Source organism: Canis aureus, chromosome 7 (genome assembly GCF_053574225.1).
Source record: "Canis aureus isolate CA01 chromosome 7, VMU_Caureus_v.1.0, whole genome shotgun sequence".
NCBI lineage: Eukaryota > Metazoa > Chordata > Mammalia > Carnivora > Canidae > Canis > Canis aureus.
Genome location: NC_135617.1, coordinates 30074553 through 30091445, shown reverse-complemented (window position 1 = coordinate 30091445; position 16893 = coordinate 30074553).

Sequence of the window (16893 nt, the reverse complement as noted above, 5' to 3'; positions counted from 1 at the left end):
TAATAAAAGAATAAGCAATATTTGTGAATTTGAAATAGGTTATCTTTTTTTATTTACAAAATAGTAAGTTCCTTAGGTTGTAAGTCTACAGAACTGAAGTTTTGAAACAGCTTGTTTGAATTTTTGATCTTCCTCTAGAACAGTAAATTTGAGCAAAATGGAAGCACAAGGATGTGAATTTGTAATGGGGTAAACCAGTTGATATTATACATTGTAAGTTTCCCAAAGACTTGCTGAGCTTCCCTGGTTGAAATTTCGCACATATGATGAAAATGAAGTAGTCCAGAGCTATGGGAAGGACCACACTGACACAGTTGATGCTGCTCCAGAAACAGCAGAGATTATACATTAAGGAAAGAATAAGGACCCAAACTTTGGAAAGCAAATGGCATTTAGGACTCTTGTGATCTCTAAAAATTAATTGTAGAGGAGAGGGTTCAATCAAATCGAGGCTGTTAAGATGGACAAAGTAGCAAAGGATGTTTTCATTCACTTTAAGCAGGAGACTTGAAATGACTTCAAAATTGTCTTCTCTTTAGTTCAATAGTTCTTTATGTCTATTTAATGCCAATTAAAGATGAGAGCATGACAGACACTAATTTTTAGTAAGTAATTAACCAAGAATGATTTATCTTGGCTTCCCACTGCTTCTCCCGTTCTTATATTTGTACTGTCCAACAATAATAACTATGCCTTGGTGGTCAGTTGGATATCCCTGACTCAGCAAATCTAATTTTTGTGGGTTGCTATTGATCTCCTTTTCCTTCATCAGCTAAAACCAGTACTCACCCAGATCCCCATTATTGAGTTACTCTTCCTCTAAGACAATGGAAGTGCCACCAACCGCACACACTGCCCTCTGCTCCACTGCCCATCTCAATAGCCTTGATCTGGGTGAACCCTCTCCTCTAAAATTAGATTTTAGAGATTACAGGACTGGTGAGAGAAAGCTTAAAGTAAATGAAAATGCTCCATTTGACACTAAATGAAGAGTGTAGGCTCAGAATCAGAGAATTTCCTTGAATTGATCTATATTTATGCAGTCAGAGGCTTTTTCAAAAATGCCATCCTACTCAACCTTCTAAAAGTATGATTTTTTTTCATTTTAATGGGAAATTTATATTTGATTGAGAAGATGGAACATAACATTCTCAATTTAATGTTTCCGAGAGATGCTTTTCATTCACTGGATCATATGCTTAATATAGGTTCAAAACATAGAATTTAGATAATTTGTTTCCAGGTAGGAGTATGAATTGATATGAATCAAAGAACAAACTAATTATAACAACTTTCCTTTGAAGCACACTTTAAGGGATTATTCAATAAACATTTATTGAGTACTTTCAATGTGCAAAGCACTATTTTGGGAACTGGATAAATATACAAAGATTTTTATGACATGTCTTCTTCAGTAAATTCATGGCCTAATAAGAGAAATGAATACAAAAATATCTTATTGTGTTTTTTATTGCTGCAAACATAAAAAAAAAATAAAAATTAGCATTGGGAATTTGGAAAATGATGCAATCCCTCCTGCATACAAAGATTAAGAGCATATTGGAGGAGCCTGTATTTGGCTATGTTCTTTAAAAGATAAAATAAGTGTAGAGATAAAAAGGTAGGTGTATAGTCATAGGGAAAAGAGCCACTGGGAAATCAAAGACAAAGAGGAAAACACCATGGAATGTGTTCATGAGCTATCAAGTGGAACAATTTGGTTAAAACACAGTACTTAAGTGGGAAGAGGTGGAGAAAAGGGGCTAAAAACCAAACCATGGGTATTTTAAATGCTAGGAGTTATTGAAGTTGTTTAAAAAGACATGATTCCCCAAAACATATATGGAAATAGTGTATACAAGTTGGATGGAAGCAAAGTAAATAAGAGACAACTAAGATAGTTCGGAAGACCTCTCCATGATCTTAATTCTCAAGATCTTCATGTCCTATATATATAATGTGTCTTGATGCTATGTATTGACTGAGCATCTGCTCTCTGTATACCATGCTACCCTGCCTGGCTAGACTTTTTACCATGATTTACTGCTGGATCTTTCCCTCTGAGTCTAGTGTTCAATAAGAATTCATATCTCACCTTCCTGCTGCAGTTAACAGAGTCATGGCTGGCAATGTATCAAAAGGATTACTTAACAGAAATATAGGCTGTGCTATAATATTAAAGGCAAAAACTAGTGATGAGGTTCAACAGCCAATGAAAGAGGCAGAGAAGGAGTACTGCCAGGAAGTAAGAATAAGCCTAGTGGTACAATGCCATAGAATCGATAAGGCAGTATTGAAAACCATCTGTATTGAAAATGGCTATGGTGTTTGGAAATGACCATATCTTATATATACTACATCTGTTCTAATAGTTATACTTCAGTGCAAATGTTCCCCAAAGGTATGAATTGGGGTCTTACCACACACCTACCATAATGCCTGACATATAAGAGTAACCAAGTAATTGTTTCTTCAGTAAATTAAGGAAGTAATGGATAGTCAGTCAATAATCACCTTAATTAGAAAATATTGCTAATTATAAGTCAGGGAGGAAGGTAAAAAGTGAATGGTAAAGAACGAGAAGCAAACGATGCAGACCAAAATACTTTCAGAAAGGAAATAGTTAGATAAACGAATGAATAGCACAAGAAGTTAGTAAGGGTTTGTGTTAGTGGTAGTTAATGTTATTATTATTTGCTTTTGCCTTTTGTTTTTAAGTATGAAGGATATTTGAAATCCTGTATAGGTTGTGGAGAAAAGACAATTAAAGGTTGATAAAAAACAAAGGTAGGTAGGGAGAGGATGAGAGAGATTATAACTTATAAAATAAATAAATGTCCAAAGAAGCTCAGAAAACATGAGATAGAGCAAATTCTCAGAAAAGAAAAGTGATACTTATTCTAAGAAAAGAAAAGAGATATTGTTATGTAAGAATCAACAGATCTTTAGAACATAAGTCTTGAGTTAGATACAGAGAAATTCTGAAGTAAAGAATTATGTTGGCCTTGACCTCCCATGAAAGAAGAGAATGAGAAATTGTGGAAAGTTGAGGTTTGATGATTAAGTAGAGTAGGAATGATTAGGAAGTGCTACCGTGGAAATACATTTAAGATTTATAATACAGAGTTATTAGCCCTGAGGGCCCCAAATGATAGCAAAGAACTTTTTGAATTATAAGAGGTTCAGTAAATGTGCTTTGTGACTTTCTCCACGAAACTGCTCAGGGATTTGCAAGATGGGTACATGCAAAAGTCACAAAATGAGGGGATTCAGATTACTAAGGAGAGAAACCTAATTGGTAGTAAGCAAGAGCCAGAATTTCTCAAAAATTATTTTTAATAATTACTTGTTAGTAATTATTTCTCCTACTTAAATGTAAGCCCCATGAAGGCAGGGTACAGTGCCAACCAGTCAGAGCTGGCCCTCAAAAACTAGTTGCTGAAGCATAGAAGAGAGGGGAGAGGAAAGGGAGAGGAGACGGAAGGCAGAAAATAAGGAAAAGTAGTAGAACTTTTAGAACTTTTGTTTAGAATGAGCAGTCATGTTGTTCTACATGTTATTTGAAAGAATGCTCCCCTTTGTTAAAAGGAACCCCACTATACTTTTAGAGTACAAAATAATGTGCTGAGGACTATTTTACATTCTCCCACTTACTTTAGAAGAAGCTAGGGATCCCTGGGTGGCGCAGCGGTTTGGCGCCTGCCTTTGGCCCAGGGCGCGATCCTGGAGACCCGGGATCGAATCCCACGTCGGGCTCCCGGTGCATGGAGCCTGCTTCTCCCTCTGCCTGTGTCTCTGCCTCTCTCTCTCTCTCTCTCTCTCTATGTGACTATCATAAATAAATAAAATTTAAAAAAAAAAAAAAAAAAGAAGAAGCTAAAAACGTTTTGAGTATATATTAAGAAGAGAAAAGTCATATAAGGCAGTCAATAAAATGCCCATGGAGTTTTCATTCTAAGAGAATGTGAAGTCTGTTTCTGACAGGAATATCAGATTAATCAAGAAATGTGTTAGTGAAAATGGTAAGAAAAATAGCACAATTTACTCTCATTTCCAAGGAAATGTTCAAAAATAAACCTATCTCACCAGATCTGTGAGAAATATCTGATAGCTACCAGAGCAATCTCAAATACTGGATAAAATGTGTTCCTGCCTATCACATATGTTCTCAGATAATTCTTCAAAGAAAAATGGTGTTACCCAAGTGATAGACCATCTGCATAAGGGGACAGTTCAGTGAGTGAGTTTTTACAAATGCTTTTTAGCCAGGTTTGTGACACTAAAAGTGAAATTTAAAAGTAGTCAAAAGTTATATCCATAATCAAGGCCTTATCCAGACCAAGAGGAGTCTTTGGTAATAGAAAAGGAGTGTAGGAGTAACTATGACCATAGGATCAGTGACATCATGGGAAGACATCAGGGTTTCACTAGGTCTTTGCATGTCCCAAGGTTGACATCTTCCAGAATTTTCTGAGAGACATATTATTCCTTTTGACTCATCTTCTAGTCCTAGAATCTCCCAAGGAGGAGCTATGGAATATACAGATTTAATGGGTAGTTCTAGCCTAGCCATCTAGTGCACAATTTGATGCCAACAGATGCAAGGGAAATAATGCAAATAATCAATGATGACTGCGAAAACATCCATAGGTGCAATTCTACTCCAGTTCCCAGATTAAAGAGTAGAATTTTACCTGTTGATGTTCAAATTCATTTTATCCCTCCCACCACACCACACCTTCATCCATTCTGGCCATTCTGATTTGAAATGGAGATGCCCTGCTCAGTGCTCTAATCACAGTTGAACTTGGGCTGTGGTAACAAAAGGCTGACCCCTAAGGGCCTCCTATGCTGCTTTAGTCACATCCCTGCATACCCAACAGAATCTCACTCTGACTCTCTGTCCTGAGCTCCCCATCCTAAGATCTCTCCGTATGACCACTTCAATATTTATTCTGATACTTTCCTGGGGTTCTAGCTTCCCTGAGAGGACTGTGGTCCTGCCTTTATCTTTCCAAGATTGCTTTCTCAGGGAGTAAAGATCTGATCTCCAATACAACCCAAGTTTTTGCATTGTTTATTGCCTACCTTGATTGCCAAAACTTAGCATAATGTCTGGCACATAGCAGCTATCTAGTATATACGTTGAACTGAATTGAAGCATGACCTGCTCTGAGTTTCCTGGCTCCAATGCCAATCATTTGTTTGAGGAGTGCCTGAGACTGCCACTTCCTACTTGCCCTCTGTGCTGTTCCTTGCTTGGCCAACTGTAGTTCTACTGCCAGGCAGGCTGTCATCTAGTGTGGAAGACCTAATGTCAGGTTTTAATCACCTGGCTGGCACATCCTACTTTAGGTAACAGGCGGGCCTAGCCAATAATTTCCAAAATTTTACAAGGACAATCTACTCCTGAGTCCAATGCTTTGTACAGGTACCTTCCCATTAGCAAAGCATCTATTTTGAACATGATTTCCTAAGTCAAGTCAAATTTATGTGATGCTCCTTAAACAATTAAGCCTTTGGGCATTTTCCTCTATTGTATATAGACTTATTTTCTCTAATGTGGTACATAAGTCTCACAAGCAATGTATATGACAATGCATATAATTAATATTTTGGTATTGACCCACATTCTGTCCTCTTCTAAAATTATTTAGTTAAAATGTACTAGGCTATTCCAGGACATTCTGAGATTTTATCAAATAGACAGCAATCTTTCTTGGCAAGAGAAACTGTAGACAACCTTGAGAAAAGAATGTTTAGAGAAAATATTCAGTGACTGACCCTTATGTCAAGTAAAAATTTAAACAAGAAAACATGTGATAACAGTAGCTGCCCATCTACAGAATGGAGTATGTATCAAAATGCTTTTATTATTTCACAATGTAAGAAATTTAAGATGTAATTATTATCAGATGTTTATATATGCATAGGACGTTAAACTTATGCTTTCATTTTCTCTGTCAAGAAGACCAATCTTCAGCTTGAAAAGGTCAGATGAAATAATAAGAGGGAACTAAAACCAAGATAAGTATAGAGATTATAAGTGTATAATTGTAAAAGAATTTAAGTCTCGTGGTCTGGACAAAAATACATATGGATATTTCAGAGGGAGGGATGTAAGACTAGGGAATTGAAACAAATTCTCTGAATTGAATCTTTGAGGAGCCAGGGAAAATAGAAGATGAGCCTTGTTGTTCACATTTCCAAAGAGGAGTGACAGATTTTACAAAACACAAGCCACAAGATTTGATATGTGTTTTGGGCAAAATTCTTGACTGAATTATGAAAAACTGAGTTTGTAATACATGAAAAGAAAATGACGGTAATGAAGAATAAATCATCCCAGATTAAACTAATTGTTGGTAGAGTTACTAAATTGGCAAGAAGGAATGATATAAACGTGGCATATCATTATTGCAGCAAGATGTTGGACAATGTCTTTTATATTTTTCTTGTGTTCAAAACAAATAATTATAAATTGGATTAAAGAAGTTAGTTAGATTTAAAATGGGTTGAACAACTGCAGTAAAAAAGAGTCAGTGTTGACCTAAGGGAAATTCCAAGAGGGTCTCTGTATCTCATTCAATACTTTTACCAGTGATTTGAATAAGAATTCTCAGCAGCTCTGAGACAGATAGCAATTACCCACATGACAGAAAAAGAACATAAAAGAGCTCATTCGGCTTAAGTAATGAGCCAATTCAAACAAAAATGAAACTTAGAAGAAAGGAAAGAAGAAAGAAACAAACAAAGGAAAAGAAAAAAGAGCTTTTCACATGGAATTATTATGAAAGAAGGTAACGAGAGATGGAGTAGGGGATAAAAAGCAGACAGATTTTTATTAAGCTTCCTAGGGCTGCCATAACAAAGTACCAAAAACTGGGTGACTTGAAACAATAGAATTGTGTTGTCTCACAGTTTGGAAGCCAAAGTCCGAAATCAAGTTGTCAGCAGTGCCAAGCTCTGATGGCTTTAAGGGAGAATTCTTCTTTGCCTCTTCTAGTTTCTAATGTTTGCCAAAAATCCTTGGCATTCCTTGGCTTGTTCGTGCATCACTCCAGTCACATGACCATCTTGTCCTTGTATCTTCACACCATCTTCCCTCTGTGTGTGTTTGTCTCTATGTCCTAATTTCCCCTTTTCATAAGGACATTAGTCACATTGGATTAGGGCCCGCCCTAATGACCTCATTTTATTTAATTACCTCTGTAAAACTCTGTTTCCAAACAAGGTCACATTCTGAAATACTGGAAGTTAGGACTTAAACATATCTTTTGTAGAGGGACACAATTGAACCCATAACAAGCCACTGAAAAATGAAAAGTAATGTGACAAACATGAAAAGCATGACTGCAAAGATCAGGAAGAAAGGGAATTCTGCCTCCCTGGTCATGGCTCACCTGCAGAACTAAGGTCAATTCTGGGCCTCTAACAAGCAATCATGATGATGAGGTTACTTAAAACCAAATTATTGGACCTTGGTTTGGAGGAAATGGGAATGTCTAGCCTGAGGAAGAATAGGCACAGGGGGAAATGAAAGCTGCTTTCAAATACATGATCAGCTGGCTGAAAGTAGAACTAGAGTTGTTTTTTATGGCTCTGAAGTCAGAATTATATTACTGACAGAGATTGATTCAACTGGATGAAAAGAAGATTCTAAAAGGTAGTGTGTCCAGAGGCAGTTCAAATTTCATAGAAATACCGAATTCCCTATCTTTGGATATCTTCAAGTAAAGGCTTAACACAGAAGGAGGGAGGTTTAAAGGAAATGAAAGTATTGGAAATTAGGTTGGATCATGAGTCTTCTGACTTTGATATTCAAGAATTCTATGAAAGAAGTTACTCTTTTAACTAAAGAATATTAACACTCAAAGTAACCCATAGTATCTTCTAAGGAAATGAAATGTGCTAACCAAAATTTAGGATTATCTTCTATTAAATAAAATGTAAGGAAAGAAAAATGAGAAGAATCACATATTTTAATTGTATAAATAGATGGTGTAAGTAAATGAAATAGGCTCAGTAAAAATATAGAAAAACCACAAAATCAAATAACGGGAAGCAAAAAACTTTATCCAAGTCACAAGAATTTTAAAATAAAAGTAGATTTTCAGTTTCTATAGAATTAATATGAAAGATGAAATCTAGAATAGGAAATAGAAAATTCAGTAAGGACCAACATTTTCTTCCCCAAATACCTGGGAAATAGAGGAAACAGGAAGAATAGATACTATCTGGTGAAGTGAATTAATTTCTCTGAAGAGATTTAGGGGGAGGAAGAGATCAGTGAAGATGAGCTAATAGAAGGAGGTCACATGGGCAAGTGGAAAGGGCACTAGGTTTGGAAGTAAATCTGAAGACCAGCTGGTCTTGGCTTAGCCACCAACCAGCTGCACAAAGTCACACAAAACACTTCTCTGCTTCTCAGTTTGCTCTGTTATTAAAAAGCAAACAAAGAAGAATCAGATGATGTTTTAACAATTCCATCCAGCTGTAAAGTTGGGACTCTGGTGAAAATCCACAGGTAGGGAGTGAGGAAATATTTTAGCAAAATAAAGGTGTAAGAACATACAATTTTAAACACCTAAAGGAAGAAACAGCCAATGTAACTGTAGTAAAGGACTGGAATTAAAAGCAATGGATTGAAATAATAATAGTAGGTACTGTAAATGGAATGTGCCAATAAGCCAAATGTCTATGTATAGAGAGACTCTTAGAGTTTCAAGAAAAATAAAAGGGAAGTCATTAGCATATTAATTATTACACATGGGGATCCCTGGGTGGCGCAGCGGTTTGGCGCCTACCTTTGGCCCAGGGCGCGATCCTGGAGACCCAGGATCGAATCCCACGTTGGGCTCCCGGTGCATGGAGCCTGCTTCTCCCTCTGCCTGTGTCTCTGCCTCTCTCTATCTCTCTGTGTGACTATCATAAAAAAAAAAAAAATTTATTACACATGAAGTCTTAGCTTTGTATTACCAATGAACTTATGAGTTCCTTGTATATAAGTTATAAATATTTATGTAAACTCACTCATTCAGTACATTGCTTTGTATGATCCAAGATGTAATATACCCATAAACTGGAGGCTATGTGTATGACTTCCAAGTCTAATAAAGTCAACTTCTAGGCAACATAATTTAGAATTAAGTTCTCAGGTACTTTTTCTGCAATAGCAATTTCATAAAATTTCTCCCCCACATTTAATTCAAATTTAATCGTTATTATAATCCTTGATTTTTATCTGGAGAGATATAAATTAACTGACATTTATTTATAATTCAGAATAATACATACAATAAAACAAGAAGATTCAACATATAAAAGAGGTTTAAATTGACAGTGATACCTCAGGATTTTGAAGGATAAGTAGGAGTTTTTCCAACACAAAAATGGAAAAATATTCCAAACAGAATGTTTAAAGGCATTGGAAGCAAGAAACAAAATGAAATTTTGGGAAGATTGGGAAATTACAATTGGTTAAGTATTTCTGAAACAAGTGCTAGGAGTAGACAATATGCAAGAGGTGAAGCAGAAGGAGAAAATTAGCTCACAAAGGGCTTCCTGGATCACTCTAGCAATGAACGCCTTTATTAAGGGCAATAAAAAGCCACTGAAAGACTTTGAGCATTTAAGTGATAAGCACAATTGGCATTTGCGGGGGCGGGGGGTGGTGGTGATGATTCTGGCTGCAGAGTGGAGTAGGGGTGATATGAGCTGAAGATGTGAGCAAGTCAGGGAAATGAACTGAATTAAAGCCATAACCAAGAAAATGGGGCAGAGATGTTTTAGGAGTGAAATTGGTGGGATATTGGTTATCAGTGATATGCCCCAGAACTGCTATAGAACCAGTCACAGAGAGGGACCACAGAAGGAAAAACAGATTTGGACTGTATCAAGTTTGAAATGCTCAGAAGACAAATACACATACTTCTGTATCACCTTTTTCTTTTCTAACACCTACACATTTTAAAAGTCTATTTTTTTAGAGAATACAAAAACCTAATTATCTGATTTCTTTTATTAGTTAAATCTCTCCTTAAGAAAATAAAAGAAGGGCATCTGGGTGGCTCAGTTGGTTAAGCGTCAGACTCTGATTTCAACTCAGGTCCTGATCTCAGGATCATGGGATCGAGCCCTGCATCAGGCTCTGCACTCAGCACAGAATCTGCTTGTCCCTCTCCCTCTGCTCCTTCCCCTGCTCTTTCTCTATCTCTAAAATAAATATATAAAATCTTAAAAAAAAAAAAAAAAAAAAGAAAGAAAAGACAACTGTGTTTTCCCTCCAGAGTAAAATCAAGCCCCACATAATGGTCTTAAGAAATGACAGTTTCTAAAACAAAACCTGATCTAATACTATAAAATGAAATAATTGGACAAAGACAATTATCATATGGTTTCACTCATCTGCAGAATATAAGACATAATACAGAGGACCATAAAGGAAGGGAGGGAAAACTGAATGGGAAAAAATCAGAGAAGGGGACAAACCATGAGAGACACTTAACTCTGGGAAACAAACTGAGGGTTACTGAAGGGGAGGTGCGTGAGGGGATGGGGTAACTGTGATGATGAGTGTGATGTGATGAGCACTGGGTATTATACACAATTGATGAATTAAAACCTACATCTGAAACTAAAGATCTACTATATGTTGGCTAATTGAATTTAAAAACAAAAAACAAAAGGTAATATCCAACCAAAGACCAGTTAATCAAATGCTTTGTCAATAAAAAGTAATTGTTTATGTCACAGCTGGATCATCAAAGTTTAAAGAATGGGAATGCAGAAGATATGCTTAATAGCAAAACTGAACACAACCTCATCTTCCAGGATTCAAAGACTCTTCAGGTAAATGTGCTCTTTGTACCTTACTTAAAACTGTGCATAATGTGTGGAAATGTTTTTGTCTTTGCTGGATAGTCAAGTCAACTCTCCTGCTCTGTGAAATGGTTTGAACTTGGTTAGAAGAATCTGAAAAGTGACAGCATCTATAAAAAGGAAGGGGACAGTGGGCCAAGTTTGCATTCTCCTTTGGCAACGTAGAGCCAGACTCATAGGAATGTGGTCAAGACATAATGTTACATTTAACTGATACTTAACATACCATAGTTGGGAAGGCCACAGAGTTGCTGCAGTGTGTGTCAATAAGCCCTATGAGAAAAACAGACTGTGCAAATGTTATTTCCAAAAGTCACACACTGGCAGGGTGACAGACACTAACACATTTGGGTAGCAATAGCCAATCCAAAGTTTCCCTGCATAATTAGTAGATTTGGTACTCTTGAAAAAGGACATTTTCCATGAAGAACTTGCTTTGAAGGCAGACTTTCACTGCCAGGTCTCCTGGGAGAATAATTTTTTCCAGCTCTCACTTTTGCTATCTCTGACTCATCTCTCAAAGTTTAAAGGAAAACATTCTTATAGGGGGAACATGTGGGGGTGAAGATATAACTTTTTGAGTATCTGCAAATGTCCACTATTATCAGAGTTTCGTGTTAGTTTGCTAAAGCTCCAGGGTGGTGACCCCAGTTCTGGAGATGGGGACAGCTTGACATGTAGCACCAAAGGCACACCAATCATGTTTCACATCATGTGCCAATAATCCCTAAGATCCACAAACCCTGACATTCTTGGGAGGAAGTAACAATTTACTCTTGAAAGAGGAAGTAGATATAAAGTTCTGGACAGTGTTGGGTAGGCAGTCAGGAGGAAGAGGTGGAAAGGAAGATTATCCAGACACTTTAAGAAATGACTAGAAAATATCAAATAAGTTAGGTGGCTTCCTAAACCCCTACAAAAAGAACCCCTATGAAACTAGTTAATGATAGAAACAAATATGGCCCAGAAGAACAGACTTTGGCTGACTTGGCCTCTTGGATTTTAAAAGCATTCGAGGGGAACAAGTTGACCTTCTGATGCTGCAGTGATTAAATATGGCAGTATCTTTACCTTTTTGTTGCAACTGGTTCATCAAATTCTTTCTTGTTCCTTATCAGTACCTCGGGAGTAAATTAACCAAATTGTGGTTAGGGGATTGTGGGTGCATATAATGGCAGCTAGCTTTTGCTGGGTTTGTTAAATATGACCCATACTTCTAACCAGTGGACTCTGCTTCATATGACTGAGCAATAAACTCTTGGGATCTTGGTTCAGTCTATCAATGGCCTCAGCTAAGAATGATTCTTTTTACCAACATTCAGGGAGAGAATTAAAGCTATCTCTGGCAGGTAAGTTTGGCAGAGACTGGCCATATGCCTTGACACTGACAGTGCAGCTTGCCTCTGCCTCTAGAGACCCCATCACCAGGGTTCACACAGCTTTGGTACTGTATAAGTTATATAGAAGAAAAATAAAGAGCTTCTTTTTTGGAGTGAGGGGGGGGTGCTGAGATTTTTCTGATTTTATTTTATTTTTTGTAAAAAGATTTCACTGTTCTATAAACAGTCTCCCATGGTCCTGGTTTTATTGTAATTATGTGTATCCATCTTCATTTTTTTTTCCTTCTCCCAAACCTGGGCAGTAAAGATTTGCACCCTTAAAAGAAACCACATACAGAAAGAAACCACATTCTTGGAATGAAACATCCTGAAATAGCATCTACATGTTTCTTTTGACTGATTTTGATGTCTTCCACATACACAGGTTTAAAATTACTCTTAGCAATTGGGGCAGCTTTGAGGGGATTGGGAGAGTGCCCGCCCTTCCTCTGCAGGATCTGATATGCCTCTGACCCACTGTATCTGAGCAAGGCAGGCTCCAGGAAAATTTTCTTGGAGTTCTGGTTTACTTCCCACCAAAATATAAAAGATTCTGGTATCAAGTTTGTACGTCATAAAAAATGCATTTTCTTATTGGAGTCCAAGGATTGGAATAAAAGGCTATGTTCTCTTGAGTTTGATTTTACATATGAAAATTTATAAAATCAAATACATATGTGCACACACACACACATACACACACATATACTTTTATGCTTTTTGTTAGACTTTAACTTATTCACTCCACAAAGGCCACTATAAGAAATATCTGATGAACATATTATCCCTATTCAAATCAAAAATGTAAATTTGAATCAGGAGAGTCTCTCAATGTATCTCCTCTGGAACAAAATAGTGAGTGCACAGAAAAGGCCTTCAATGGTAGCACTTTATTGGGACAAATAAAGTCCTCAGAGAACCATATCATGGAGGGTTGTAGCAAACAACTACAGGAACCCCAAAGGAATAAAATCTCCATATGAAACACAACACCTATGGCATGGGTTAGAGTAACCCTTTATTCTCCCAAATGGCTCTGGAAGAATGTACAACTTTGAGCTATGACATTTTTGCACCTCTGGAGAGATGCCATTTCTAAGTGATGGCCGTGGCCCTTCCACAAGAGACAGCCTGTGTCTCCCAGACCACCGCAATTATGCCTCTCTTCTCCTGGCCTCTGCCCGCAGCATGGGTCAAGATGCCACTACCCACTTAGAGCACTCTCGTTTACAGTCCCAAGGGGATGGTGAATACCACATATGCGAATTTGGGGGAAATGCACTAGGGAAAAAACCCAGCTTGATTCAGAAATAGTACAACCGTAAAACCCAATATATAGTCAGTATTTTTCTATATATGTGAATATATATTTTCTATATATGTGAGTGTTCCAGAATAATCAACTTTTTAAATCTCAAATGCTTTAAATGATTGATACAAAATCTAAACTACTATTATTCTATTATTCTCTTCCTTGCCTTCTCAATTTCTGAATATAATTTTACCATTCTTAATAAATTGGCATCAAAATTTTCTGCTATTGAACATACCTGATCTGGTGTCATGTGCATTCCTTTTTGATCTCTTATCTCACATACCCTGAGCTTTAGCCAAAATGGACTATTCCTTACTTCCCTTTATATCTATCACTTTTGGCACTTGTAGCCTATATTCAGGCATGTTTGTTGAGAAGGACTCTAACTCTTCTCTGGTCCCCATTTCCACAGCTCTTCTCATCTTTCCTGACCCACCCACTGATCCACCTTTTTGCACAAGTACTGCAAATAATATTTCCTTAATTGGATGTCAGTTTTCTAAATTTTGGTTTTGACATTTGCCACTCTCTTTCATGATTAGTCATATACTTATTTATATGCATACAAGTTGTTGAGAGCAAGAGCCATATTTTACATACCTTAGTTTACCCTGTTGTGCCTTAAAACAGATATTTTTAAAAAACACTTTTAAGACATTTGCTGAATGAGTTTATAGTAAAGGTTCTGGCTGGTCAAAAATGAAATTTGATATAGCTGGCAAGTGAAGCTAAGTGAACTTCCCCCCATTCCCAAACCAAATTCCTTTGTCTATTCTACAATCATTGATCTAAATAGAGGCTGAGAGTCTCCCTGAAAAAGAGCAAAAAATAAAACCACTCTAATCCTGCCCAGAATTGGAATTACTTCTAGTGCTTGGAATAAAACCTGCCTCATGATAGGTGTTCAAGAAATAAATAAACCAAGTATTGTGACATAGCCAGGCTTAATTTAAATTCTCTTGGCTAATTTTAACAAAGCATATCATCTCATCTCATAGCAGCTTTTAGTCCTCAGCCTCAGGAATAGTAAAGATATTGGTGACTGACAAGACCATCGAGGAGCTAAACTGTGGAGGCCTATGAGAAATCATGGCCACTGTGACACCCTGGCCCACAGACACTGCATCTTAACTCTTCAGGCTTCAGTTCAGGGGAGATAATGGCACTTGTAGAAAGGAATTCCCAGCTTTTTAGAGAGAAGGGCAGCAATGAAGGAGAATCTCACTCTATGCCTAGAATAGCAGTGGGAATGGGAATGATTCACGTGAATCATAGACTCACAGAAGACACCTCTCAGTGAAATATATGGGTGTGATTTACAAGGGAATGGAGTTGCTACATAAAAAGATTGCCGTTATTAGCTGGTAAAATTTGGTCTATTTAAGATGACATTATTTTCCCCAAGGGTAGGTATGGAACCATTTGGGAAATGAATGACTAAATGAATGAATGAATGATCGCACTTAATAAAACCGAGCTCTTAGAAAACTGTTTCCTTCCCCTAAAGATATTAAATATTTTAGTAAATTCTAATAAACAAATTGCTTAAAGCCAAAGAACCTCAGAACTAATGGGGAACTTAGCAACCATCCAGTGTGAAGCTCTTGCTTTGCTGATGAAGCTCCAGTCCTATGGCCTGTTGTTGACCAAGTTGGAACCAGCAACCAGGCTTGCTGAGATCCAGCACTGGAACTTTTTCTGTACCAGAATAGATAATCCCTAAAGCATGATGTGGAAGTCAATTTTGCTTGGAGCCAAACTGGGACATACTAAGGAGAACCAAGCTCTGAGACCCAATGTTCAGGTCACACTGATCAACATCAATGGCTCCTACTAATGAACAAGCCAACTATTTTCCATTCCCGTTAAAAGAAAGTTAGAATTACATAGTATATATAAAAAAAAAAATTGACCTTTTGTTTAATAAAAACTACCACAAAAAGCATACTTCCTTGAACCATCACATCTCTAAGCAAAATGACTGAATTGCATGGACTCTGAGAGGCATTAATTTCCATGGTTGTTTTTAATTCTGGAGTTGGGAGGAAGAGAAAAACTTCATAGATAGCAATAGAATAAGGATAAGTGCATCTAGAAACTTTCGTTTGGCAGCTGAAATCCTGCTTAGAAACGTGTGTGTGTGTGTGTGTGTGTGCGTGCACATGCACTTGTGTATTTTTTTACAAAGTCTTTTTGTAATGGTAGTCAACCTTTCATCCATTCAGCAAATATTTACTAAAGACCAATATCTTGTCAAGAATTATGTTAGAGATAGAAATATCACAAGGACCTAACAAGAGCTAAATGCAGACCATATGGAGGACTTACCTGAGGAGCTGAGTCCTAACAGACAATAGTTTTTAACTGTATGAGGCCTAGAATGAAGGACACTGCAGACAGAGGAAAAAGAGAGCATAGTTCTTGGAACAGGAAGATATTCATAGAGCCTGGAGTACTGAGTCGGGGAAAAGGTGCAATGACAAAGGAGACTGGAAGGGAGGAAAGACCATCTCAGGGGTTTGAGCTGTCTCTCACAGGTGATGGGGAGCTATCAGAAATATCAAGGAACTGTTACATGATCTGATTCATATTATAAAAATAACTCCATCTTAAATGGCCCTTAAACTTAAGAAAAGATGCCCGGTTAAACTTAGAGATACTGCTTATTACCTATTAGATGAGCAAAAACCAAAAAAGTTTAAGTAGGGTAGAAAAACAGGTATTTGCCCTTATTTCTGGCAAGAGTAATAACAACTTGGTGACACAAACCAAAATTACAAACACACAAACCTTTGACCCAGCAATTCCAGTTCTCGAAATCCATCCTACAGTTACTCTCACACCAGTATGGAGTGACATATTTAGGACTTCATTCACTGCAATCCTGTTTGTAATAGCAAAATATCAAAGACTATTAAATGTCCATTAAAAGCAGACTGGCTAGGGATGCCTGGGTGCCTCAATGGTTGAGCATCTGCTTTCAGCTCAGGGCATGATCCCGGGGTCCTGGGATAGAGTCCTGCACAGGGCTCTGCACAGGGAGCCTGCTTCTCCCTCTGCCTGTGTCTCTGCCTCTCTCTGTGTGTCTCTCATGAATAAATGAATACAATCTTTTTTTAAAAAAGCGTACTGACTAACTATATTTTATTAGCTTCACATTATGGGCACTTCGCATTTAAAAGAGTATTATATAACTTCCTTATATGGAAAGGTTACCATGATATGTTATATACTTAAAAAGTTAAGCACAAAACAGTGTGTACAGCATGGTATCCACATGTAAAGAGGGAAAACATACTAATATATTTTGCTGTATAT